The following is a 27,704-nucleotide window of genomic DNA, read 5'->3' on the forward strand; positions in this document are numbered from 1 at the left end:
CAATAATAACGTTCTTCAGGTGATTGTGAAGATCATTTGTTGATGCTTCATCTCCAAGTCCTCTGTTGACTGCGGTTATTGTGGCATCCATTTCCCTCTTATAGGTGTCGCGGAGGGCTGTGTTATGGATGACTTCAGTGTTAACTCCCACCTGATAGTCAGAGGGGATTCTAGGTGGTGTTGTTACTCGAGCTCGGAGCATCATGCCAACGAGATAGTGACCCGAGTCTATATTGGCCCCCCTATATGTTGTGACATTCATCAAGGCTGAGAAGTGGGGGCGTTCGTCTGGAGAGGTCCATGTATGTTTGTGGACCGCTTTGTGCGCAAACCAGGTACTTCCAACAACCATTTCGTGTGACCCTGCTAATTGAATAATCCGCAGTCCGTTATCATTTGTATTTTCGTGTAGTGTGTCCAACGCATCTCCTGTAACGCTGTTACATCAGCCCTATATTGGACAGCTAGCTGCTTATCAGCTTAATCTCTGTACAGGGAGCGCACGCTCCATGAGAAAATGCGCAAATCATTATTCCATTGTCGTTGCCGGGTTCGTCGTTGTAATAATCCGTCCAGTCCGAGGCTCCTGTTGTGGCTTCGTGAAAAGTTGTTTTCCGTGAAGGGTTGTCAGCCCTACCCAACCCCCAACCTGGAGGACCAGTTGGTACAATTTGTCCCGTTTTTAGGCGCGGGAGACTCGCCTTCATCCTTCTCCGTCTGCAGCTTTTCGTTAAGAAAGAGCTCCAGCGGTCACCACGTGGAGGTGGAGATAGGGGTTTGGTAGTAGACCTGTTTGTGTTGGGTCAGCAGGCGTTTCTCAGGTTTTATGCACCATCGTGGGTACCAATCCACGTTTCGCCCTATATACACTTTGACCGCCGTCTTCGATGATATGGTCACGTAATTCGCGCTAACAAAAATTCACTTGCCAGGATTGGTCTGTTGATGGTAAGCGACCAAAAGGCAGGCCGAAACAACGATGATTTGATACACTCGACGTTAACTTAAAAGCCTCGCGATTGCATCCAGATCAGACATTTGATAGAGCCAACTGACGAAACCGATCATCACGAGCCGACCCCGCTTGTGAACGGGATAAAGGCTAAAGAAAAAGAAGGGGAAGTGCATTTCTACTGTTTCTACTGTTGCGTTCACAGTTCCCATCTTTCCAGCAAATTCGATGTCAATCGCTTTAACCGTTTCCTAGAAAAATGCGTGTAGCAGACCTTAAAAATGAAATATCGAGCATGGCATAGGAAAACAAATGGCCCAGTAGCATATGTTGAAATCGCCAAGAATGCAATTACCGATCATTCGCTCTTTTGCGATAATAATAAATTAACTGGCAGAGAAATTATTGTTGAACTACCAACATTATCAATCGAGGCAAAGAAGGGGCGAATAGCAGGTAAGAGTTCATTTGGTTTGAAGTTACGCTGAGGTTACTATATCCGATCAATTTATAAACTACAAAATTACAACAAATTTGAGGTGTTCTTTCTTTTATTTTCAACAAAGCCTTATTAAAATTAGTTTACTGTCTGTCTGTGTATCCGTTTGTCTAGCTGCGTGTCACACCCATTTCCTTAGAAACGGTACCTTGTATTGGTAGGAAATTCGGCGGAAATTGTAAATCCTTTGCATGCAGTGAGTAACATCGTTCTGCGTTGAGTTTAAGGGGGGCAAGCAAAGCAGGGCTGTAAATTTTTTTGTTTCACCGAATAAGGTTATAGCTAGCACCTTTCGAAGCTGATAATAGTTTAGACATTAGTTGCAAAGCAGAAGGGTGGGGTCCGAAAGAGGTCAATTACTTTAAGGGCCCGTTTTCAGAATCTACTCAACCTAAAAATCCAAAAAATCATGCTGAGCCACACATATGGTCAGCCTGGCTTCTAAATGCTCCTGGTCACGAAAACTGCTCAAATAAATTTAATAATAGTATATTATTATTTTTGAAATTTTACTGAGAACCTCTCTTAAGTTCATGATGGATGGTGGATATCCTAGTAGGAGTTAGTTCCGTGAACAATACTAGTTTAAGATACCAATAATATGAATTTTAACTTTCTAAATTTCAAGTTAGAAGTTCAATGTTCTTAAATTATTCATTTCCTTTTTGTTGGCGACCTAGCAGAAGTCGTAAAAAAGTTCCTTTTGATTTGAATATCAAATTCCATTCTTTAATGTAAACGTTCAATTGTATATTCACTGTGTATCCACCACAGTAACATCTTCGTCTCCATTACCGCAAGACGCCGTTCATTCTCTTTTATAGTTGGCCAGCACTCAGAACCATAGAGAGCGACAAAACGGACAACATTGCGGTAAATTTTCGATTTGAGACGTTCGTTGATACGTCGATCACAAAGAAAACCAGTTGTGGAATGCCACTTCATCCAGATTGCGTTAATGCGTGAAGCTATTTCATAACGCAGTTCCCCATTGGCTGATATGCTCAGTTCTGGGCAGATTACTGCCGCTGACAGTGATTGTGTCGGTCGTCAAAAATTCAGTTTTGTTTAGATTCAATCTGAGACCGTGTTGTATGAAGAGATCATTCCATTTTTGGACAAGTTACTCGAGATAATTTTTGCTATCAGATGCTAGGAAAACATCATCTGCATAAAGTAGTGTGTAGGGTGCTGGACGTTGGATATCCCGTGTGACGGTGCCCACAACAAGAACAAAGAGGAGTGGTGAAAGGGTGCTTTCTTGATGAACACCAACAGAGACACGAAGGGGTTTTGATACACCCGCCATACTTCGAACTTTACTTTTCGGATCGTGGTAAAGCAATTGAACCCAACGCACGAGTTCTTCTGGTACTAAGTGTTGTCGTAAGGCTTACCAGAGGAGTTCGTGTGGTACACGGTCAAATGCTTTCTCTGGATCCAGAAATGCAATGTAAAGAGGGCGATGCTTCTCACGGTGTTTCTCCACGAGTAACCGCGCAGCATGTATTGCGTCAGTAGTTCCGCAGTTTTTGCCAAAAATCGTATTGATTCACGATTATTTCAACGATTTCGCGAATACGATTGTCAAGACTGCGTTCAAAAATGGTATTGGAAAGTAATCGGATCGGACGGTAGTTTGAACATTCTGCTGGACTACCTTTCTTTTTCCATATTGGAACAGTGGTACTTTCTTGCCGGTCAGATGGTGTTCTTCCTTCAGGAACAACCCGATTAAAGAATTCACTGAGCTACAGTGTTGGGTCCCAGCTCTTCCCTTTCCAGAACTCAGATATTTGTTATTAAAAAAACATTATTTTCGAGGTTGCTGGCCTGGGTGTTTAGAATAAAGGATTCAAATTTCAACTAAATCGGCTAAGTTGTTTTTTGTGAGAGCTTCCTCAAATCTCCAGTAAAACGCAGAGTTTTGGCAATAGATTTTTCGTCACAAAACTTACTAATGACATGTTCCACAATACATATTTTCTAATGGTATATATTTTCACATAATGCGAAGACCTTAGTCAGCAGACTATAACAATATAGGTGCTGCCGGCTGAATTTCATTTCTTTTCTTACTCCTGCGCGCTCCATTCTTTGTACTATAACTTCAGAAATATATTAAATCTGGGATTTTAACTGTATGCACATACATTTGCAATACGTTATACTTTCGAGATATGTAAAAAATAGATTTGTACTACTACTTTAAGCGATTAGAACTATAAGGAAATTTCCTAACATTGGTTGGTAGTTTCAAATGCGAATCTGCTAACTACATAACTGAGCCTTTGTCAGCAAGGATGGGGTAACAAAAAGTATGTTCAAGAAAAACTATTTCTGAATGACAAGAAAGAACTATACAAGAATAGTCTTGATTGCTACTCTTCAATACTTCTATGCTTTTTATTGGTTTTCAATTGAATTTTAGTTAACTACTGTACATATATTTATCTCAATGCTAAAAGTCCACCTTTCTTCCATAGGCATTATATTATACATACATATATAACGTAGTAACTTGCGTCCCATCACATAAAGGTAATTTAAAGTATCTGAGCAATTCATGTACCATCATTTAGTGCGGAATTGCATTGCCTGCAATAAAATGTTATTGAGTTAAATAAGAGGGTAGTTTTTAACCCATCCACCCTCACAACATTTCCAGTATCTTCACCGAACATATACCCATTTATTATATTCATACAAGGCAGGCATCGCATCGTTATAGGGTGCATCCGCGTGCAGGCTCAAGAGTCCTGTGTCACTGTTATGACCGATATGCAATGGAAATGTCATTAGTTGCCGATAAAACGGAAGTACTCCTTTCTGGTCGCGTGACTGGCATTGTGCCTCGCGACAATTTAATTGCGGTCAAAGTGCCTTTGTCGTATGTCTTTTGGACAGGTAATCATATGACATTTACTAGCAGAAGATGATCGCAATTGCAGTCATACTGTCTAGGACGAGTACACCCACCATTAACCTCCTTTTGTTTTAGTTTTATCAATTCTAAGGTGGTTGTTGCGTGTGAAATTTGTGCGGAAACAACGCACATTATGACAGTGCTTGCTTTTGCCGTACATTATTTCTTGAATAATTAAAGGAATGAATCCTGGGAATGCAGTGACATCATTGGATAAGTGTGGGAAATGCGGAAGATTGTAGGGTGATGAGACCTTGTTGAAGGCACACTTGAGCGTTGTAAAAATTCATTGCGAAGTAAAGGATGGGAAGCTTCATTGCGGCAATTATTTTAAATAACCATGGGAAAAGGTTCCCAATTAAAGATAATAAGCTCAAGTCGCTCAATATTTCGGATATTAATGGCATCTTCTTCCGAGGTATTTTGCTCTTGGACATTTTGCACCCAAGTGTGATCTATTCATTAAAATTCAAATCACCTAATTTCCGAAGACCACCTATCACTACTGCAATTTATATCTTTTACCACGGTCTTCCCTTTCTTCCCACAACAGTTAGTTGGACTAAATTTTCGGAAGAAGACAATAAATTTCGTAGCGTTTCATTCCAGCGGTAGAATGCGGAGGACAACCGTATCTTCAAGTAGTCACTTGTCATACGACATTTGATGAATTGACAATGTTTTAGAGGGACGGCATGTTGATTAACTGCCTTTACATCAATCTGAACCGTAAAGTGTACCCACTACTTACTGGGCAGGGCTGCTTCAACTCCGGAAAATATTGATCTATTTTGTGAAAGCAAAGTAGCAGGTGTAAATATCTAATAACGGATAATACGCAGGTCCTCACCTAATCCCTAGAACCTAACCATATTTATCTGCGACTGACATTAATTTTAGTCAAAGTGTAAGCAAGAATCTCTACCTTCGATACAAGTGAAATAAAAAAGTCAACCCTGACTAAGCCAGTGGCGAGTCAATTTATTCTTCTCGGGACAAAGTTGTTAGCACCTTGAGATTCACTTCAGGTTCTGAATCCCAGTTGCCGTACAGATCACAGATCTTTCACGCAATAAATTTACTTATGTGGAATTTAATATGATGGCTATTATACTCGTCGGTATATCATCTAATAAAAAGTGTCAGGTAGGTAAGGGCGTAATGCGGTGGCAACATCACACACATCACTGGTTGTTGTGGACAATTAGTCTTCACTGCGACAGTCAAGACAATCAACTTTTATGCCTACTTTGCCCAGAATATGTGATGCTGAAATTCAATAATAATTCAAAAAAGATACCGCTTTTATGTGGGCTTCTTGCCTATTAGAACAAGTCATATACGGAGAGATATGCATGAACTGGCTAAAGCACTTTAAATAAAATGTTGAGTTGGGCTTGCTATAAACATTGAACGACTCTTCTCCCAGCTCAATTATCCGAGCGTGTATCCATCTACATACTAACGTTTGTAAACTTGTGTGGTAATCGACTTATTCTTTGTTCTCTGTTTATTCAAATCATCGTATTTCTCTAATATCTAACTAAAAGGATTTTATTTAGAAATTTGGAAAAAGTATTTATTTTTGTTTCTTTTCCTTGAGAAATATGCAGTCCAGTATTGTTTTCATGGGTTATATCGCAAACTACCAGCCCGCTTTGTTGGTGGTTGGTCTCGTTATCCTAGAAACTCGATAGAGTCCTGCAAAGCTCTCTCAGCTATAGTAAGTAATACTGTTTCATTCAGCTCTTCCAATTCTTCAGTACAAAAGATAAGTCGTCCCCAAAATACATGTATTTACAAAATAAAAGTTCATTATAATTTAGAAAGCGACGATTTTTTTCACTGAGGCAACTTTATTATCTTCATAATATTTCTGAGGGTCATAGAATCTTGTGAACCTGGAAACCAGAAGGTAGGAGGTCAGATACCTTGAATATAGCCGCGACCTTCAGCAATTAAATTACGGCCGAGCACCAATTTTCGAAGCCTCTCCAAATTCATGTTCACCCCCGGAAAAATCTGTGGAAGACGTGCCCACTACAGTGGAAATCCTGCACTTAGTATCTATGGCAGGATCAGCCTGAAAGTAGAGTACAGCAACTCCCGGAATGTGCGAGACATCTGTATGGTGCAGTGTATAGGGCGCTAGACGTTGAATGTCCCGTGTGACAGTGTCCATAACAAGAACAAAGAGGAGTGGTGAGAGGGCATTTCCTCGATGATTATCAACAGAGACACGAAGCGGTTTTGATACACCCACCACACTTCGAACTTTACTTTTCGGATCGTGGTAGAGCAATTGAACCCAATGCACGAGTTCTTCTGACACTAAATGTTGTCGTAGAGCATACCAGATGGGTTCGTGTGGCACACGGTCAAACACTTTCACTAGATCCAGAAGTGCAATGTAAAGAGGACGATTCTTCTCAAGGTGTTTCTCCATGAGGAATCGTGCAGTGTGTATTGCGTCAGCAGTTCTTGACAAATCCGGCTTGATTCACGGTTATTTTAACGATTTCGCGAATACGCTTGTCGACGAGTGGGTGAGTACTGGGAAATGGCGACTCTCTACTATAAAGGAACTAGGGTAGGCGGTCCTGTGCATAAAGGACAAAAAAGTGTTCCAAGCAAAGTGCTGAAATTTGTATGCAAGTATAATTTGGACTTGCTACTCAAAGCATTCAGGGCATGTTTAACGGGGGTCTTTTCTCCTCCCGCTGGAAGGCTGCGAGGCTTGTGCTGATAAGCAAAAGCAGAGGAGACCCCGAGGCCCCGTCAGCGTACCGTCCACTCAATATGTTGGACACAGCGGGGAAGCTGCTAGAGAGCCTTATCAAGACATACGCTATACGTGCTGCGTGAGATTACTCACCAACATAATATGGGTTTAGAGCTGGACGATCCACAATTGATGCAATTGGGGAGGTGACCCAGGTGATAAAACTGGCTGAAGCACATAGTCGGCACAGTCGGCGAGTGGTGCTCCTTGTGACCCTAGACGTAAGAAACGTCTTTAATTATGCAGGGTGGTGCCATATGCTTGAGGCTGCGGAAAATCATTTCCTTACTTCAGGCTACCTTTAAAGAACATAAAGGGACCATTTCCTACTCAGTTAGTCCTGGGAAGGATACAGCGCAAACAATCAATGGCGAGTTAGCAGATTGATGTCTAAACATGGATCTTGCCTAGCTCTATAGAAAAACCGAATTCATTGTCCTGACCCTGGCGTGGGTTCCCCTGTCCTTCTTATTCAGATTATTGGAGCCATGGTCTTGTCGAACCGGGGGAGGTGAGTTTTTTCCAGTAGATCTGGGACACCACAGAAAAGGCTGGGTCTAAAATGTTTGCGATTTTCCGGCTGATGTCCAACGTCGTCGTCAGTATGCATTATTTGCTTATGAGCCCTGTTCAATCCGTCCTACTTTACGGTTCTAATGTATTGGCTAACTCCCTCAGTAAGGAGATGTACTGCAAAAACCTAACGCAAGAACAAAGACGAGGGGGCTTTGCGGATTGTATCCGCCTATCGAAGCGCCTCGGAACCAGCGGTATTAATGATAGCAGGAGTTATTCCGGTCGCTCCTCATGCTTCTGCGTGGAGGTTTATATATGTTAGATGGACGGGGGTAGATGGATGGCACTTATCATCAAAGACGTGAGAAGCTGATTATTACTAAATTAAATCACAACGCCTGACCGACACGTGGAGGGAGATAGACAGAAGGGATGCCAGGATAGCTGAGGTTCCCTAAATTGCGGGGTTGTACTCCTACACCTGGCCGGAGGTAACGTGTCAAACGGTTTCGGGATAGAGTCCTAGACATAACAAAGAGATATTTCAGCCGGCAGTCTGGGACAAGAGTGGGGTACTTTGTGAGTAAATGCATTTGACCTCCCTACACAAAAAATAAGAAAAGGACATAATTTAACTTCTATGTAAGAATGTCGTTGACAGCAGCATGAACTACTAAACACCACTTGAGTGAAAGCTCTGCTCCAAATTGCGTTCATTGCGCTTCTTCAATATAGAAATTCAATTTAACAATTTTCAATTAGTGAATGCTTAATTAATTATCATTCGATTTCGAACGGCTTCCCACAATAAGTTGTACCAATATTTATAATTTATTATGAGTCAATTTTACTTTCTTGAAAACAATCCAAACATGTCGCTAACGATGTTTTCCTATGCTATAAGTATTATTAACTCTTAAAATTACCGCTGATCCACTTCAGCTGCCTTTATATCTATTTGTCAATGATATTAACAGAAAGACATAATAACAGCAAATAGAAGTAAGACAACAGGTAAACTACTTTCAAGCCCCTCTCAACTTCTTGTAGGATTTGGAACGACGGTATGCAGACCTAAGTGTTGCACAATTAATGAGATATTGGTCAAAATACGTGTGACTTACATAGAGATCAGAAAATGGAAACCATACTGTCGCGCGACGCATGCTCGTTACCACAATAGCGGATTATTTAAGTTGCCCAAAAATAAGTTAAATATTTGTTTGGTATTTAGAATCTACTCGGAGTACAAATAAGATGAAGAAAGATAGCAACCCGTGGATGTTGCGACTGCGATATGCCATTGTTGGGTTTTTTAATTATTCGTACACAAATGCTTGGAATTAATTAAGAAGTCATCTATTTACACAGACATCCAACTGCCTGCACCGACCAGGTATTTCCAAGCGAGGAAAGGGTGTTCGAAGCTCACTGGCTACACTGCCATGCGTTTTTGAGATTGTCTGTGATCCTAAGTAGTGGGTGCAGCTGAGATTATCCCACGATATTCATAACTCGCACCGAAATTCGAATGGCCGAAAACAGCTTTCGCTCCTCTTCCGAAGTTAACACTACTCTTGGCAGGACAGCAGACCTGGTCAAATCCCTTATACTTCCCATCAACATTGTTTAAATTTTCGGGCTGGATTTTCTCCATACGTTGTTATTACAAGCTAAACATGTTTGGAAAGCACAGAATAAATGTGCACTGAGGTAATCTGGGCTAATCTTCAGAGCGAGAAACCAGAGATACGAGCTGTGAATTCTGCGTAAACAAGTTTCCGATTCCAAGTTACCTGCTGGTTAATTATAGGTTTTAGTCGTTCTTTCGTACTCTGAAAACGTGACACTGTCTCCTTGGTGGTCCGGGTGGAGGGCACAATCTGTGAAAGACCACTTAGCACCAATCGAAGGCACCACGTAATAGAATTAAAGAAGAAACATGGCTTCCCGGCAATGAATGACTCGAAAATGATACAAATTTGTCGTGCTGATGTGTATAGCTGGACGCAAGTGTTAATTCTGTTAAATGAGTTAGTAGTTAGCGAATCCATGTTACATTTTGGAGTCACAGAAAAGTTTCACCGTGTTTTTTTCTTGAAGAACTGCATAAGAAAATGGAAACTGATTGGCTTCGTCATAGCGTCTACTTCTTCTGTTAAATCTTCCATTACCATTTAGATATCGATCAAAGAGGGAGAAAAATTTATAGAAAGAGTAATCATCAAAATAGGCACTATGTATGTAACACAATAATCACAGATAAACTGAACCCACTTGGAAGTTGTCATGGAAAACTGACACGCAATTCATAGTACCGGACGCTACGAAAGCCAAGCGGTATAAAAAAAAGTTGCGTTTGATAAGTTTACAATTTGTGTCAACAGCCCTGTGCGATGTAAGTTTGGCCATCTCCACTTGGTCAGTTTACTGTAAAGTTATCTAATTTGCTTAACCACCCGCAAATCGATTTGCTATTTTTCTGGATTTTAAATATAAAAGATTGCTTTTGTGAATTGAAAGATAGACAAAGCCACTGTGGTTTCACCTAGCCTTTTGGTCGCTTACGATCGACTTCGATGTTCAGACCAATCTTTGCAAAGTGAATTCTATTTAACGCGAATTACGAAACCATACCATCGAAGACGCCGCTCTTTCGCAATTTTTCCACGATCGGTCCAACCCCATTTCAGATTCCGGATATCCTCATTTTGGATGTGATCAAGGCATGTTGCACCACTAAGATATTGCGTTGATCTTCGTCTCTACTACCGAAAGGCCGTCTATTGTTATAGTCGGCCAACACTCAGAACTATAGAGAGCGATATAACAGACAACATTTTGGTAAATTTTAGATTTGATACGTTCGTTGATACGTAGATTACCAAGAACACCAAGTGTGGAACGCCATTTCTTCCAGGTTGCGTTAATACGTGAAGCAAATTCATAACGCAGTTCATCATTGGCTGAACGCATTGATCCAAGATATTTAAATCACTCAGTTCTGAGCAGATCAGATCAGATCCAATGATAGTGGTGGTGCCTGTTCCATGGGGTTCGTTCGTTAAAAATTAAGTATTATTCAGTTTCAATCTGAGACAGTCCTGCATCAGCTTTCCTATGAGATACCTGGAAAACATCTACGTTGGATGTCCCAGGTGGCAGTGTCTATCAAACTAAAGAGGAGTGTTGAGAGAACAGCTTGGTGAACACCAATAGAGGCACGAAGCGGTTTTGATATGCCAGCGACACTCCGAGCTTTGCTTTTTGGAACGTGATAAAATAATTTAACCCAGCGCACGAGTTCTTGTGGCGCTAGATATCACCGAAGAGCATATCAAATAAGTTCGTTTGGGACATGCTCCAGCCCCTTCTCTAGATCGCGAAAAGCAATGTAAAGAGGCGATGCTTCTCACGGTATTTCGTCTCAAACCCGATTTGATTCACGATCATTTGAATGTTTAAGTAGTTGTGAAGAATGCTTTCCAAAATCATCATGGTATGGCAGGGCTATCGGATCGGACGGTAATTTAAGCTTCTACCGGACTACCTTTCTTTTCAAAATTGTACGGTGTTTCTTCCCAGGTGTGTTTTTCTGTTTATGGCGAGAGAGAAACTATAGATCGTCGTGGCCCATTGTACTCAACTACCCCGTTAAACGGAGCACCCCGGATTCGTTTATGCATGGCAGGTTTTCCCTTAGTAGATGTGATGATACCCATTCCAATTGGAGCACATCAGCATAAAATATCTGATGTCTGATGCGTCCATAGGCGAGCTTTCACATAGACAATGTTGTTCGGTGGATTCCGCTTCCCCTGAAGGGACACGTTTTCTCCTGTCAGAGTCAAAGTCAAGTATCTCAGTTAATCAACCGCCTGGCTTGGCAACTCTGGGGGTTGCATACGCTGTCTTTGTGAATCTTGTTTTAAACTTGGTTCCACAATTTTACATGCTACATTCGTAATGGGTGATAATCGTGTAAGGAAGATAATTTCTACTTTTTCTCTCACGAAATCGCCAAAATTTATTACGCGACGGGCCTGTGCGTTCGCTACGGTGTTTTATCCGAGGGCCTGATTCACAAGACACCAGTCAACGACCAATGTTGAGGAGCGATAGTCCCACAGAGAACATCCTTGCAATCAGTGACGGTGGTAAACTGTCTGGCGTCTTATAAGATGTACCCGATAAATTGTAGGAAGATGAGACAATCGTTTGATTAATCATGTATTCAAAAGTGCAAATCCATGGGTGTCCGCAGTATCGACTATACGTTTGCCACCCTCATTGCGCGCTCTAAACCCTTTTCCCCTATGGCACCTGTTCTTGCCTGCGTTCTTACCCACATGAACATTAAGGTTGCCCACAATGACGATATAGTCTTCTGCACATGTTGTATCGAGAAGTTGCCAGATGGCATCTTTCTCGATATCAGGCCGACCGGTCAGTTGTGCGTATGTGGCGAAGAAGTGAATTGTATGAGTCAGCCATCAAATTATAGAGCTCTTGCGAGTATTTGTTTTGTTCGGGCGAATTTACTTTTCTGGATAGCTGCGTGGTTAGAGCATAAGGCTGTCGTACTGAAGGTCGCGGTTCGAATCTCACTGGTGGCAGAGAGATTTGTATCGCGATTTGACGTCGGATACTAATCCACTCAACTGTAAATGAGTACCTGAGTCAAATCAGGATAATAATCTCGGGCGAGCGCAACGCTGACCACATTGCCTCCTACAGTGTACTGCGGTGTACCGTTACGGTCTTGAATGAAGTGCTCTAACACAATTCAAGGATTGTTGCGCCAACGATTATTATTATTATTAATTTACTTGCTTTCTGATGCCGTCCATGCATGAAAAGCCCTTGCCTATTTTCTTCACATGACCTGGGCCGAGAAGACTGTATACAGAATGAGCTAATCCAGCGGAAAAGGGGCACGGAATGCCATGCCTATCTTTGGGGTAGGGATGAGGCAGCTAAGTGGCTTGTGGCCCATGTGGTCCATATATTGATATGTCGATGGTTTTCTTGTGAGTATTTCCTCACCTCATATGACAAGCCATAAACAGCTGTGCAATGCCACATACATATACACCAATGCGGAGAACTTTTCTCCCTCAATTACCATCGGAGGTCGATCTTGCGCAATGACTTTTCTCCACTATAAAATTTCGAACAACGCGCTGAGAGCTGAATCTCTTGTATACAGTTTTCTTGACCGGGGGCCGTCCTGACACGTCGGCTGAAGTAAATGCCGTAGGTTTTCTCCGAGGCTTTGGAGGTCTGAATGCGATCATTTTTGTTTTTTAATAACTTTCAATACGTTTTCTTGTTCGGGACCTGTCACCGAGAGGGATCGGAGAAACTCCAGCTGTACCTAATTTATCTAGTAGTACAAACTTCGTTGCCTCAAACCTTCCTCTTTTATCTAGGCTTAGGACCAATATGCTATATAAATAACATGGCAGAGTTCGATGTTACATTAATATTTTGTTTTAGGCACGATACCTTCGTGTACTCCATGCTTTCTGAAATTAACAGTAAAATTATCAGCGGAAATAATTCACAATTTTAATAAAACAGTGATAAAAGCAAAACGATCGAATCGTACGTATAAAAGTGTAAAGTTGTTCTCTTCCCGGTATCTAAGAAATGAAGCTTACAATGCTTCCGCGGTTGTTTTTGGAGAGGAAACATGCAGATTGCAAAGTCATTTAAGTCAGTCATGATAATGAAATCGACTAAATATATAAAAGATACAAATGCATTACATATGAAATTCGAAATCTGAAAGTTAAGTGATAAAATTAAGGTAACCTAGTTCTAAGTGGTTGCGTTTTAAGAATTTTATATTTTCTTCCTGAATTTTGTTCAGATGTTATTCCCGGCGCCAAGAGATTCAAAATATTCGAATTGATAATATATGAACCATTAAACCAGAATTTCATCTGCAAAAAGAAGTAACAAAAATAAGAGTATGGTTCAAAATTTTTTCAAGTGGCGCTTAATCGTACTGAGACTGCGAGATTCTTATGAATCATGAACCATTGCCACAATGACTACAATAAAACTTTACGTCAAATTTCGGCATCTTGGGTGGTCATCAGAATTATGGTTATCACGATTATCATCGCCACTGATCATCACTGATCTCGGGTTCAAAACACAAGATGACTGAGGCCACTCTTAAAAAGGGTTTTCGAGTGATGAGTCTTGAACTTTTACTCTTCAAGATCATTTTATTCACACGTTGGCCGGTTTCGGGTCCTGCGCCCAGCATTCGACACATGGAACACCAGAACAACTGGTTACCACTGCCTGCCAAGTGCGCATGAGAGGTGGACTGCATAGCAGCGAAATGATGAAAGTACCTGATACCACTGTCAAAACCACTCGAAATCATCTTCATCAAATTCTTTCAACTTTTATAAATTTGCTTCAACGTGTAGCACTCCAAAGGCAACTCAAAGATGATTTCGGCCGTTCAGTAAAAATTAAATCACTTGCTCCTCTCTTGATGACTTATCACAATTCACCTTGCGCCAGTGCGCTAATTATCCCGGAACTTTGTTCGGTCGTATCGCAGTTTATTGTGTTAAAACGTTATTTTCGGGTCTTACCCAAGATAGGAGATAGCGTTCCGTGTACAGCATCATTGCCCGCTTTGTCGGCATCCCGCCATAATCTGGTTGCATTATCACTTCGAAATTAGAGCAACGCATCGTAAACACGATTGTAGACAGGTAGGTCTGCAATTGGGACTAGTAGCGCCTCAATACTAAAATATGCATAGTCTTTTTCAGGACCATTCTAGCAAAAAAGAGACCACGAATTCGGAGTTCATGGTGTTCACTGAAAAGTTGTCTTACTTAACGATGGAAGGAAAGACGAAATTAGAACCGCACTCTCTGCAAGATCGTTTAATATTTACTTGCCAATTCGTTTGTTTTCCTGCCGCTATTGCAGAATATACTACATACCCAGGGAGGATGTGATCTTCAATAGTAAAGGAAAGTTATGATTTTATGAAAAATCTAGTCCTGATATCAAATTTACTATCCAATGTGAAAATGTATGCATATTTCAAGCAATATATGAATTACGTGCATCAGCAATGCAACTGCAAAAAAGTCAACAAATGTCCTTAAAAAAGGAATTTTTAGACATATGTATACAAGGATGTACATCCTTTTATAAATACATGCTTTTAATTCTTAGTAGCAATTTATTTGGTACATATATCATTTAGGAAGTAGGGAAATAAGGCAATTTCCTGATGAGCTCCCAAGTTGCATAATGCATGTGAAAATGTAGTTGTCCATGTATGTGTTTATAAACATTTGCTTTAAATGCAGAAGGATATGATTTCCAACGAAAAATATGTGGTCGAAATTGATAGAATACCGTCTGCGAGTACAAAACGAATCGAGCAGCTCCAAAAAGGGTCGGTGAAAGTTGAATGGATGCGGCCTTGCTATGCGAACATACATATAAATGCTGACGGCCTGATTTGCAACCTTACTCAAAACTTTGTTTACACAGTGCTAAAACGTTTTTGTGCTCGCATGCACTCCGATAGATTTCCGTGCCTTTTAGGGGTGAGTTTATTCAAAAGGGAACCGAAGCCCAAGCAGAGGATCAAAAATTAAATGCAACACAATGATTTCCGCCGGGTGATTTTCCATGTAAGCGGGTATTATGAGTATTTGATTGAATTTATCCGAGTTGGTATCCTTATTCCATTACCAGTAAAATTATCGTCACTAGCATTCGTACATTCGTATGTGTGCACCGAACGGGAAAGCGCTTTGCAGCTTTTTGATGGCATAGTAAACACATTTAAAGAAGAAATGTTTCCGGAAACATCTTCTTTTCGATAAAAGCTTCAACAATTTGATCGAAATATGATGGGCACTAAACCAGTCTAGTAAAAACCTAGCTTTTCATGCAAAGGAGACTATCCTATTACATCTGAGAAATAAACCGAATTTCACTGAATCTCCCAGCGATAGATACGTTATGTTGATGCAAACCAGTTTCCGATTATCTTCTGCTATACACGACGTTGCCATTTATTCCGAACACAGCGAATACTAGATTATAGAGGTATCAACAACATATATATAGCGAATTGAACGCAAGGTCTACCACTTTTCACTTTTCGATAGGCTTGAATAAAATTATGCAAACATGCATTACGGAAAACTACCTTTCATAAATCTTGCGATATCTTGATCATCTGAGACTGCAGTTTGATTGTATCGGATCAGGAGCAAACATAGCCACAACCACAACACATAGGTTAGTACCGACACTCGATGGTCCCGGATCCCGAATGTATTAGGGAAACTTACCTTGCATTTAATATCCAACATTCTGCACACAACTTTCGCATGTATGAGGACCCTCCATCCCGCTAAATTTCGTGCCAATCGGTTCAGCCGTTTCTGAAAAAAGGGCGTGTCACCGACGCACAGACAAACATTGAGGTTTTGTTTTACAAATAAATGAAAAAAATGAACAAGTATGGGAATTAAAAGTTCAATAGTTTATCACATTTCGTTTCGTAATAATGACTGCACGACAGTGCTGAAGAACGGAGTCAACAAGCCAAAAAATAAGATTCATTGGAAGTTTCGCACACTCTTTCCCATTTCTTAGCGTTATTCGATGGAATTCAAGTCAGAGGTTCGTACAGGCAATTGAGGAACGTTTCCATGGTCGTGCATAAAAATCCACTTGTCACCCAATTGGGCGAGAGAATGAGGTAGTATAGACTCCAAATTTAAATTACACAATTTGGCGGCAGTTATTACACCTTAAACATTGGGCTGGTTATGTGGATGGATCCGGTCTAATTCCGGTATGTGGAAACGAATCCATACAGCCGAAACACCTGGGAGGGCTCCCAGCTGATGACAATGGAAGACACTGGGAAAGGAGACGACGTTTCTTACCAAAGAGGACATGGGTGTTGCCACACCACCAAGTGTGGCGATATCTAGAGAAATCTGACGCAAGTAAGTGGAATTTTCGGCGGTTTTCATTTTAGACTACACTTAGGACTGCAAACATAAAGGTTAGTCAAATTAACCTGCAGCATGGCAAAGCCCCTGCAAAATTGCAAGGCAGGTCTTTATGCATACATAGTCATGGGTTTGTTTGTTTTAATCTGCGGTATTGGATCAGTAAAAGGGACTACGATCTTATTTGGTGAGAGATCCTAAAGATCAACGAGCTGATGTCAAAATTATTAGAAGCGACCATTAAACAATTCTGTTCCCAGGACCTAGTTGCGGTCACCTTACAATAAAAGGTTAATGACAAGAAAGGAAATGTCTACAATTTTTTTTTGTCCTCCACCGCTGCAAAAGTTAAGGACAATAGTAGCACATGCAAAATCAAGTGACCTTGAACTCTTAATAGGTTGTGATACGAAGGCTCAGCATATTTGTTGGGGAAGAAGCAAATTCAATCATAAAGAAGAAAAGCCAAGAAGAAGTGAAGTAATTGACATAACAATCGGCATTACAAAGTTGTTAGAATTGTTTAGGGACTGGCGAGTGCTAGATGAAATCTCACTCTCAGATCACCGTTACTTAGAATATAGTGTGGCTACTGCAGGCGAACAGTCGGCAACATAATGACGGAATCCTAACAAACGAATTGGGTACAGTTCGATAAACTTCTTAGCAACAAAGTGGAACTCCCTAAGCGGCTAGGGGCTCCTTTGGCGATAGAAGATCAGTTGGAAACTCAGAATCGCACACTTTTAGAATGCTTTGAAGAGGCTTGCCCTATTTCCTGAGGCCAAAGTTTACCACTTTTTACCATCGGTTCCATGATGGAACCGAGAAATGCAAAGACTCAAGAAATCAACCACACTTTTTAAATGTGCTCTGAAACAATACCTATTTTCTTGCGAAGAAGATACTGTTAACTGCACCGCGTGGCTTACTGATAGCGACGAATTGCCCTTGAGGAATTCGGGAAACTTAACTCCTATCTGTTTGATTATTGGTGAATTGTTCACTGGTGCGTTTCCGCTTTTCATTTTCAAACATTTGCCATTCTTACGGAAACTTCTAGTGCTTAAGTATCTAGATTATCTCCTGAAAGTTTGTAATTGCGTTTATTAATCCCCAAATAGCTTGCAGAGAAGTACGAAGCATTTCTTTATTCCTTGAGCGACCTTGTTAGGGAAGAGGTCTGATGTAAAGATAAGCGTATCATCATTGGATAATATCCAATATACCGGTCTGCGGAACGCGGACTATCAGCCATATATATATGGTTGCCATTTACCCTTTGGCGGAGTACCACATCTACCTGAAAAGCGCTTCAGCTCCCCCCACGATTTCCTGAGTCGCTCGCAATCTTTCTCTGTTGGGAGAGTGCGTTCCATCGCATGGCATAAACAGCAATGCAATTGTAGCCCCTCCTTAATGTGTGACCTAACCACTGACGCCTCCACCCTCCGAGCACAGGGCGTACTAGTGCCAGGCCTGTACGCCGACCAAGTTCTTCGCTTGTAATAGTAGCAGACAGGATACTCTGATGATACGACGCAGACAGATTTTCACGAAGGCTTAGAGCCTTCGGGTAACAGCGGAGTTCACTTTCCATAAAACGCTAGCACAAAACCATCTCAATTGGTGTTGAGATAACTTCATTGTAGAGATCTTACGCTCTTAATGCGTCAGCAACTTTCAGTTCGGTGTCACCGTCGACAGAAACTGCACATTCTAAATATACAAATTGATCCACGTCTGCGATGCTCTACCCAATAATGCACACCAGCCAGACTGAAAACCAACGTTTTTTGGTGTTTATCTTTAGTCTAACTCTACTTGCCTTTTTTTCAAATCCAGAGCCATTTGGTCAAGGTCCCTAATCGGGTGAGATAACAAACAGATGTCATCCAAGTAGTTGAGGTGATTGAGGTAGGATGTCAGTGTGCATCGAACTCCAGCATGTCCTTCCAACAAAGTAGCATGAAGAACCAATACCACCGATAACAGGAAGATATAATATCGGTAACAAAATACAATCCTGGCGGACTCCGCTTCGCGCCTTAAAATCTTCTGAGGTGAAGAGATGGTGAAGCGAAGATCTAAAATCCACACACTATTCCCAAATGATTCGTACGGTGCTGATGTGCTCAACGCAAGAGGATTGGAACGGAAACCAGCCTGTTCTCTGTCTTTCGAGATGATCTTTCATACGTTCCAGGATTATTTCAGCTATTATCTTTGTGACCGCAGGGAGCATGCAGAAACCCCTCCAATTCTCGTGCTCGGGCGCCCTTCTTTGGGATCATCTCCTCCTTTCACTCTCTGAAAAAGGTCTCGTAAGCCATGAAAATGGTACATATTGCTGAAATTCATTACCATTTACCGGATAATTGTACTCGGGCAATTAATACGGGAATTTGATATGGTGGGGTAGACAGTTATGTTCGAACTTCATCGACTTTTATCAGCTTGCGTTGATCGGGTCGATAGCCAAACTTTCCGGTTCGCGGATTTCTTTGTTTGAGAAGTTGCGGCTTATGACGAGTGTTTTTAAGTTCAATTTATGTCCTAAGCCTGAATTTGAATTTGTCTAATAGTAGTGAAGACTCGCTTTACGATTGGTGGAACGAGTAAAGTTGGAGTTCAACTGTAAAATATTCAGACATACCTGTTGCGTTTTACAAGATTTCACATGAAGCTTTGTTAGGTTTCGTCAAACAGCAGGAAGTAGTCGATGACACATTGACTACCCAGTACATGCCAAAACCATCTCAATATTGGTAAGCGAAAAAGGTTCATGTACTCATTTTAGCAGGGTTTCCTGATTTATATTGATTACTTCGTCGCCCCATGAGGTGTTCCTCGAATTGAAATAGCCAGCGAGCAAGAGGTATTTTGACTTTATCTGGAGATTGCCCAAGACTTCCGAATCAGTTGCTCAGTTTTAGAATTACATTGATATGGACGGAGATTGCTAACATCCGTCTCCCGCCGTAGTGGAAGAAGTTTATAGGTTCTCGATAGCGAATTACCCAAAAAGATGGGGCTAGGACGGTAGTGTTCAAGATTACTTTTCTAAATGCAGTAAAAGTCTGCCCTCAGAGATGGGGGACTTTGAATTTAATGTGACAATACTTAACTCCGTAAATTATTGATAAGTTTAATTCCTGGATGCGGAAGCTTCCCATGTGTCTACTATTTCTATAAGTTGGGCATCTGTGATAGCTTCCAGTTGGAAGGATTCCAGTTTGGTAGCAGTTGCAGCAATGCGAAACTTCCGAATGGCTCTATGTTCATTTACCGCAACCATGCACTATAGGCCATTTTTGGGGGATATGCCCTGAGTTTTGGCTGTTGTAACACTGCGCTTGTTCCACCGCTTTCACCTTTTTGAGAGTGGTGAAGGATCTACTTCACCTTGAAAGCTTCTCTTAGCACTTGGGAGGGACCAACGTTGGCTATAAAAACAACAGATTAAGATTTGATAAGGAGAGAGAGATTCGAATTTTGGTCAATAAGATTTACGGCCAAGCGGACTTTCAGAAGCGGGTGCTGAGTTCCGCCATAATTTTTTTCGTAATCAAGCTTTCCACAGAGACCACGAATAATTATGGGTTGAGTTCTAAAGGATGGAGGGTAGCGTTAAGCTCTTGTTCTTTGATAAACGTGGTCCCCTTTAGTCTCCACAAAAAATGGTTGCCTCCAAAGCGTTGCCCTTTTGCAAATTCAGTAGCTCTGATATATTAATATTATATGCCGTAATTGGAGCAATTGTCTCCTTTTTGGAATTTGGCGTTTTAGTATCCATTTGTTGCTTTTCCCTCGATGACTTCAAGGCACAGTTTCCCTGCTTCGGGTGCCTTCTTTTTCATTTCTTGGCTCCTCTCGCGATTGAGAGGATGAAGTTGCTACTTGACGTAGCTTGCGCATGGGAGGAAAGTCAACTGATATTTCCGCTGCCTTCATCAGCACTGCAGTGTTCTATTCTTCGTTCATAGTAGGAAACACTTCCATCAGCATAGACTGGGCCTTCACGGTGCCCCTAACTTCGCCGATCCCTTTTGGTTAGCAACTCAATTTGATCGCTCTCATCCTCATTTCGCCTCAGCACAACGTCATACTTAGCTCACTGGGCTGCGCAGAGGTTTGTTGCGACCAAACCAAATCATTGTTTGGTTCGTCATTGAATGGCATAGATAACTCCTGGGAAATGCCCTCAAGGCGTTTCAAAACGGAATCAGTTGATTATTTTCAGAAACACAACGTTATAGTTTTGAGAAAAACGCATTTATCGGAAGCTCCTTCATTTATGCACCTTAAAAATGGCAATGGTTTGGAAAAATCTGTATTTTATGCACTTTTTTCCTCATTGAATTTTTATTTCTTTATCTTTTGGTAATGTTCTGGTAAATTACCCATTTCAATAAAGATTTAGTAAAGTCGGTCGAGTGAATCAGAATAACTGTTCATCTGGAAATATGTAAATTCGAGGAAATCGCGATTTGCTATCCCTGGACAATACAAAAGGATTCCTGAGCCAGTATACTCCTGCTCTACTTTCTGCTGCACTTCCTTCATCTTTTTGTACAACGTATTCGGAAGACTTAAAGCCAATTGAGCAGTCCATTATATCTAGCATTTTGAATAGAGTTAGCTGGTCTTTATTAAACCTGGTTAGTAAAATATGTACACCCAATGCCACGGCTTCCTTGCCCGTAAATGCTTGTTTGAGAATGATTCCCCATAAAATTTATTGTTATTTCGAGTGTTCCTGCCCAAACATCGTTTCGTCGACCAATTTTTCAAATGCTGGTTTAATACGTTGCGAACATAAGCCTAGACCAAGAGCTAAATTATGTATATCTTTCTTCGCTTACAGATATTTACACCACTTTATGTTACAGATCTCGTGTTGCGCTGCCCTAGCTACTGGAACCTACCGAAATTCGAAGATGTACATCCAATAAAACTCTAACTTCCAATTTTTAAGGTTTTGTGTAAAAAAAGAAACTGTGAACGCCCAAGCATACAGTGAATTTCATTATTCTACATGGAATGTAAGGGGGATCTCCATACACCGAAAAATGGAATATACATTTTTTGTTTAACCAAATATAGTCACGTCGGGTTAGTAGTAGATTAGTACTTTTCGAAACCGCCCTTAGTTTTGATATTTGTTAGAAAAGTGGAGAGTGCGAGGGTCCAAAGTGATCATTTATTTCACGGACCCATTCTCAGAAACTATTCGACCGAAAACTCTGAAAAAAAACATGAAGCTGCCACTATATGGTGCCTAGGCTCCAAAATACCCTCCATACCGATATCTGTTCAAATCAAGTTAATAATAGTACATTGCTATAATTTTTGGTAATTGACTGCTAAACCTGTCTAAACCATAAAAAACTCCCCAAGGAATGAAGGTCGAATTAAATGTCAGATACAGACAAATGTACTGGCTGTTGGTAAGGAATTCCGGGCCCACCATCAACAACAAGCTGCTAATTTAAAAGCAAATCCTAAGGCCCATATGGCTCTGTCAACGAATCAAACCTGAAGATCATACAAACGTCCCAAAACAAAGTGCATACAGGCATGATAGACGCTCCCTGATTCGTTCGTAAAGAGGACCTGCATAGGGACCTGAAAATACATGCAGGGAAGTTGTTAGGAACACCCAATTAAACATAGCCAACAATTACGCTGACATAAAAATAACGAAGTCCGAAAATTGACAGAAATCGCAAATATGACGGGACAAGTGAAATGAATATAAGCTATTGAGTAACATTCAGGTAATCAGGAAAGTCAGCCAAGGAGCAAGTATCTTCTCCCAAAAAAGGGAAGAAGAAAGAAAGAAAACTGCTGGATAGGAAAATTTCAGTCGTAACTTGGCAAGAGGTGGTTTTAGTTAGTAAAAACCACACACTCCCAGGGCATGTGAACCGCAAGGTTGGTCTTTTGAATATTTCCACCTCTTTAAAAAATAATTCTCAAGGTTTTGTGTAAAAGAAAACCTTACTACAATCGTTTTATTTATAACTGCAGTTTAAAGGGGGCTCCGCATATATGCAAAGGGTGGATGTGGATGTCATTCTAAAATACCCGTGTAGGGTCAGCTCTCAATTAGTACTTTCACAAGCAGAGTCTAGTTTACCTGTAAATTGCAAAATAAGCGAGTAAGTGTCCAAAATGTTCACACTCAAAGTGGGATGGCCAACTTTTTGAAGTTCATTGAACCCCCCCCCCCTTTTTTTTGGGAGTAGGGTAGGTGAACGTCTTTGCAGCGGAGTGTTTTACTCCCGCAACAGTACACCGTCGGACTACCAACTAAACACTTCTCTGTCATCAGAGAACTAGCCTGGAACCGTTTGAAACATTACTTCGGGCTAGCCCTTCTATTCTCCCGTCTTTGGGAGCTTTCAAGTCAGGGAATCCTTTTCACCAACGCTGCTGCCGAAAGCCATCCCACCTCTCGCAAGAGGAAAAGGTGTGCTCAGTGTCATCCGCCACTCCATTACAAAACACACAATCAGGATCATTCCCGCGATCCCCATCACAGCCAGTTCTGAGACAGTGCAATAAGCAGACGCTACTCGCAAAGTTCCCCCCCTCAGCACTTGAGCAAGGCGCTTACGATACGCCGCCTTATTAAGAGCATTAGCCGATACATCCGCGCCATAGAGCAGAACGGACCCATAAAAAAAGTCTCCTAGTAGATATAAGCCCCCCCAACATCCGCCATTCACCGATTCAAGGCCAAGACTCCAGCAGCAGCCCTTTCCGCTGCTGTTTGATTTGCTCGAAGAAGCTCATCTTCAAGTTGAGCATTAAACCAAGGTATTTAACCGCCGATTTTGACTTTATAGTCAACTCGCCGATCGATGTGGGACGCAAGGTCGGGATTCTCTTTCTGGTCAAGATGACTACTTGGGTTTTTCCAGCGCAAGGCTAAAATCACGAGAAGTCATCCATCCGCTTACCCGTCGCATCAATATTCCAAGTCTGGTTCTGGTTCAACAGTGGGTGCGGCAATAAGTGCAACAACATCGTCTGCATAACCGACCAGGTGCGATTCTTCGGACATGTCGAGTCTCAGCAAACTATCGTAGGAAGCGGTCCAGAGGTCCGGCCCTAGGATGGATCCCTGCGCTACCTCCGACGTGATTTCCATCCTCCTCTGGCCGTCTAGCGCCTCATAGAGCAGGGAGCTTGTCTTTCAGACAATCCCTCAATATTCGCAAGAGGTAGCTTGGCACGTAAAATGCATCTTCTAATGTGCCTAGCATATCTGTCCATCTTACGAACTTGAAGGCATTTCTGACATCAAGTGTTATGACGAGCACTATCCGTCAAGATCGGCGGCTGTGTGCCTCGACTCGATGAACCGCATCCACGGCCTCCATAACAGCATCCACCATGGATCTCCCTGTTCTGGACCCCAACTGCCATGTAGATAAGTCGCCGGCAGCGCGAATTGTTTTAGCGAGCCTACTCCTAATAAGCTTTTCGAGCAGTTTCGCGGTCGTGTCAAGCATACACTGCGGTCGGTATGCGGACGGGAGCTCCGGGTCTTCTTTTCCTTTGCTGATCAGCGCGAGTCTCGCTACCTTGCAGCGGCAAGGAAAAATGCCCTCCTTCAAGCAAGCGTTGAAGGCCCCGAGCAGCAAGTCTGGCCGTTGGCATAACACCAGTTTGTAAACTTTCGCCGGGATACCATCAGGACCTAACGCCTTCTTGTTTTTCATGCTGAAAACCGCTTTTTCAAGCCCTTTCACTGTAAAAAGCGGGCAATCCTTGACGCTTTCGGCGCTATTGACATCAACCCGTACAGGATGTCTGGGTAGTAATGCGCGTATAATGCGATCCATCTGATCGGTACTTAGTATGCAGGGCTTCCGCAGAGCTCCGATTTTCCGGGTGGCAAGCTTATTTATCACCTCGTTGACCACGTTGTGCCAGCCGCGAGTTTAACCTTTATTTATCGCCCTGCAGAGTCTACTTTTTACTGATCTATACTATTTCAGTAAAATTTTGTTGGAATGCTGAAGCACAACATCAATATCAGATTTACTCCATAATAGAGGATATCCGCGATCGTTATGGAGTTGCACCGTTCGTGAAAAAATTACGAGAGAGGCGTCTTCCATGGTATGGTCACGCAATTCGTGCTAGAATGCGAGAATGCACTTGCCAAGATTGGGATTTAAAAGCCACGAGACTGCACCCAGATCAGGCATTTGATAGAGCCAAATGGCGAAACCGATCACGACGAACCGACCCCGGTTATAAACGGGACAAAGGCTGAAGAAAAAAAAATTAGATAGAAAAACCTCCTTAAGCTTTTCATATGTAGCATCTCGTCAAATTTATATATCCGCCTGAATTTTTTATAGATGCAGCATCCGATCCGTTAGTTCTATAATATACAGTGTAGTGCCATCAAATTATGAACACTAAGAACATTTTGATATATTGCCTTTTGAACTGTGAAATAAAATAACTTATGTTCCAAAAAGGATAAAATGGTAATGAATTTATCAAAATGGGAATTTTAAATAAAGTACACTCAGTTTTACCTAAAATTAATTAATATTTTGCCCATTCAGCTTTTTTTCAAATTTAGCTGCCACCTTGCTAGTCACAGCGAGTCGCATGCTGATTATGGCCGCTTCACTTCTCTTCTCATAGATTGTTTGTGAGACTACAACCTGCGGTACTTTTTGCCGCTATATGGTCAAATTCAAGGCATCTAAAGCAGCGCTTGATGTCTCTCCCTGAGTCTGCAAACAACCCAATTAATTTTTCTTTACCAGCCGTCAGTAGTTTGAACGCTACTTCAGCTGATAATCTTATAGTTGCTATTTTTTTTTTTTGAGAATGATGGGGTCATAAGTCCGCATCAACTTAATGCTGGATCGAACCAAATGGGGAGCAACTTACTCTTACTCTTACTCTTCCTGGTCCACGGAACCCTTGCTTTGGGATTGGGTCCAAACTTTACAAAAATGTCAAGCGATGACGACTTTACGGTTTCTTACCAGGGCAGAGGCAAACCGTCAGACTCTGCCTCACCTCTGCCCTGGATTGCCCTTATAGTCGCTGTTTGCGTGCCTCCGTATGCCTTCCTCAGTCCTCTGATTACGGAATTTTGCAAACCGAGCCGCGTTTCTAAGGCCTCATGCATATCCTCTTTGGTCGTGACTTCATTGCATATAAATGTATTTTCTGGAAATCGATCTTGACGGTCTTAAAGTTCGATCAATTCAATAAAAAAATGACAACTTTTTTTCCGAGAAATGCATGGTTAGCGAAATATTCGAGGTTGAAAGTGGTCTGAAGACAAATTGACCCCATGTGCACGAAGTGACTCGCTGACAAAGTGTGCAGCCTAATGGTTAAAACTGTTAAAATCAATTGATTTAATAATTGATATTAATGAGGTCAAATGTTTCCACACACAATTCACAATAAAGGGTTCACCATACAGAAAGCGGACTATCAGGGCGGACAAGGCTGACTGTTCGTCGCGAACTCTGTATTATGAAATATTGCATCATCCCAGCCAAACAGCAAGCGGAGGAACAGTCTTGCTCGCGGCGGACTACGGACGCGCTGTGAAAAATTACAGAGTTCGCGACTGACTAACTGTTTAACATCACCTGTCCACGACGGACTTTTTAAGGTTTTGTTTGCAAAACAGAACCTTATTAAAATCGGTTCAATGTGTGTCTGTCTGTTTGTCTGTCTGCCTTTTTTCCGCGTTGGAAGGTGGAAAGGTTCAAAACCTACTGCTGGCTCCTGCCACGCAGTTATGTGAGACTTCTACTCACTAAAACCATCTCCTTCTCATTCCACTCTCCCCACGGAACACCTATAAAGTATTGCGTCGCGGGGCTGGATCAGCGTTCAACTGCGGCTGATTATGGTTCTCTCCCTTCCTTGTTTTCGTCGTAGTTCTTCCTGCCTAAGCTGTTGGTGAATAGCTTCCAGTTCCCTTACAACCTGGTTCTAGGCATCCGTTGACTCCAGCATGAACTCCACAATGTTTTCGGGTGTTAAACGCCTGTCTGCGACCTCTTCCATTCTTGTTCGGTGCGCGGTGAACCTGGGGCAACCAAATATGACATGCTCCACATTCTCAGCCACGTTACCACATCTTGGGCAACATGGTGATTCGTCGTGACCAAATTGATGTAAATAAGCACGATAACCTCCATGCCCACTTAAGAATTGTGTTAACTCGTAGCTTAATTCCCCACGGTTTCATTCAAACCATCTTCGAATATCCGGAATGGTGCGGTATGTCCAACGACCAGTTTGTGACTCGTGCCATCGCTTTTGCCACCGTTCGATAGACTCCCACCGTGCCAGCTGCCGTCGAAATGCGCTAGACTCTCCACCTACATACGTTTTGTCGTAGAGTCGCCGGCCTTCATTCGCCAAGATGTCTATGGGGAGCATTCCTGCTAGTACACATGCTGCTTCTCCTGATGTTGTCCGATACGCACTGCATACCCGGAGTGCACTTAGCCGATACGCCATTTCGGCAGTTCACTTTGTTATTCAGAACAGTCGCTCAAACTGTGTATATTTCCATATTTTTGGGGAAATTGAGTAAAAATCCCCCTTAACTTCATTCCAGAGTTATAAAAGTTGGTACCAGTATAAACTTTAATATGACGCATATTATCCCCAAACGTGATTAAAATCATACTATTAGTAACAAAGTTACAATAGCTCAAAGTTGTCTTTACCGTGTAAATTTACAACCCGAAGTTCTAAACCTGACATGCATATGCATATACGTAAGGGGCTACGTACAAATGGGATAGTCCTACACTCGAATATACTCACAGAAGAAGCAAACAAAACCTTTCATACCTGAAGTGCCCAGCTTCCGGTTTCCAGACTTGTTCTAGTGTCAGCAGGGAGTGCAGAAGTGTGCAAATAATAAGAAACTGGTACGTATTAAAAAAAGCAGCTATCATAGACCTACATACACTAAATTTCATAGT

This window comes from Hermetia illucens, chromosome 3 (genome assembly GCF_905115235.1).
Source record: "Hermetia illucens chromosome 3, iHerIll2.2.curated.20191125, whole genome shotgun sequence".
In the NCBI taxonomy this organism is placed as follows: Eukaryota; Metazoa; Arthropoda; class Insecta; order Diptera; family Stratiomyidae; genus Hermetia; species Hermetia illucens.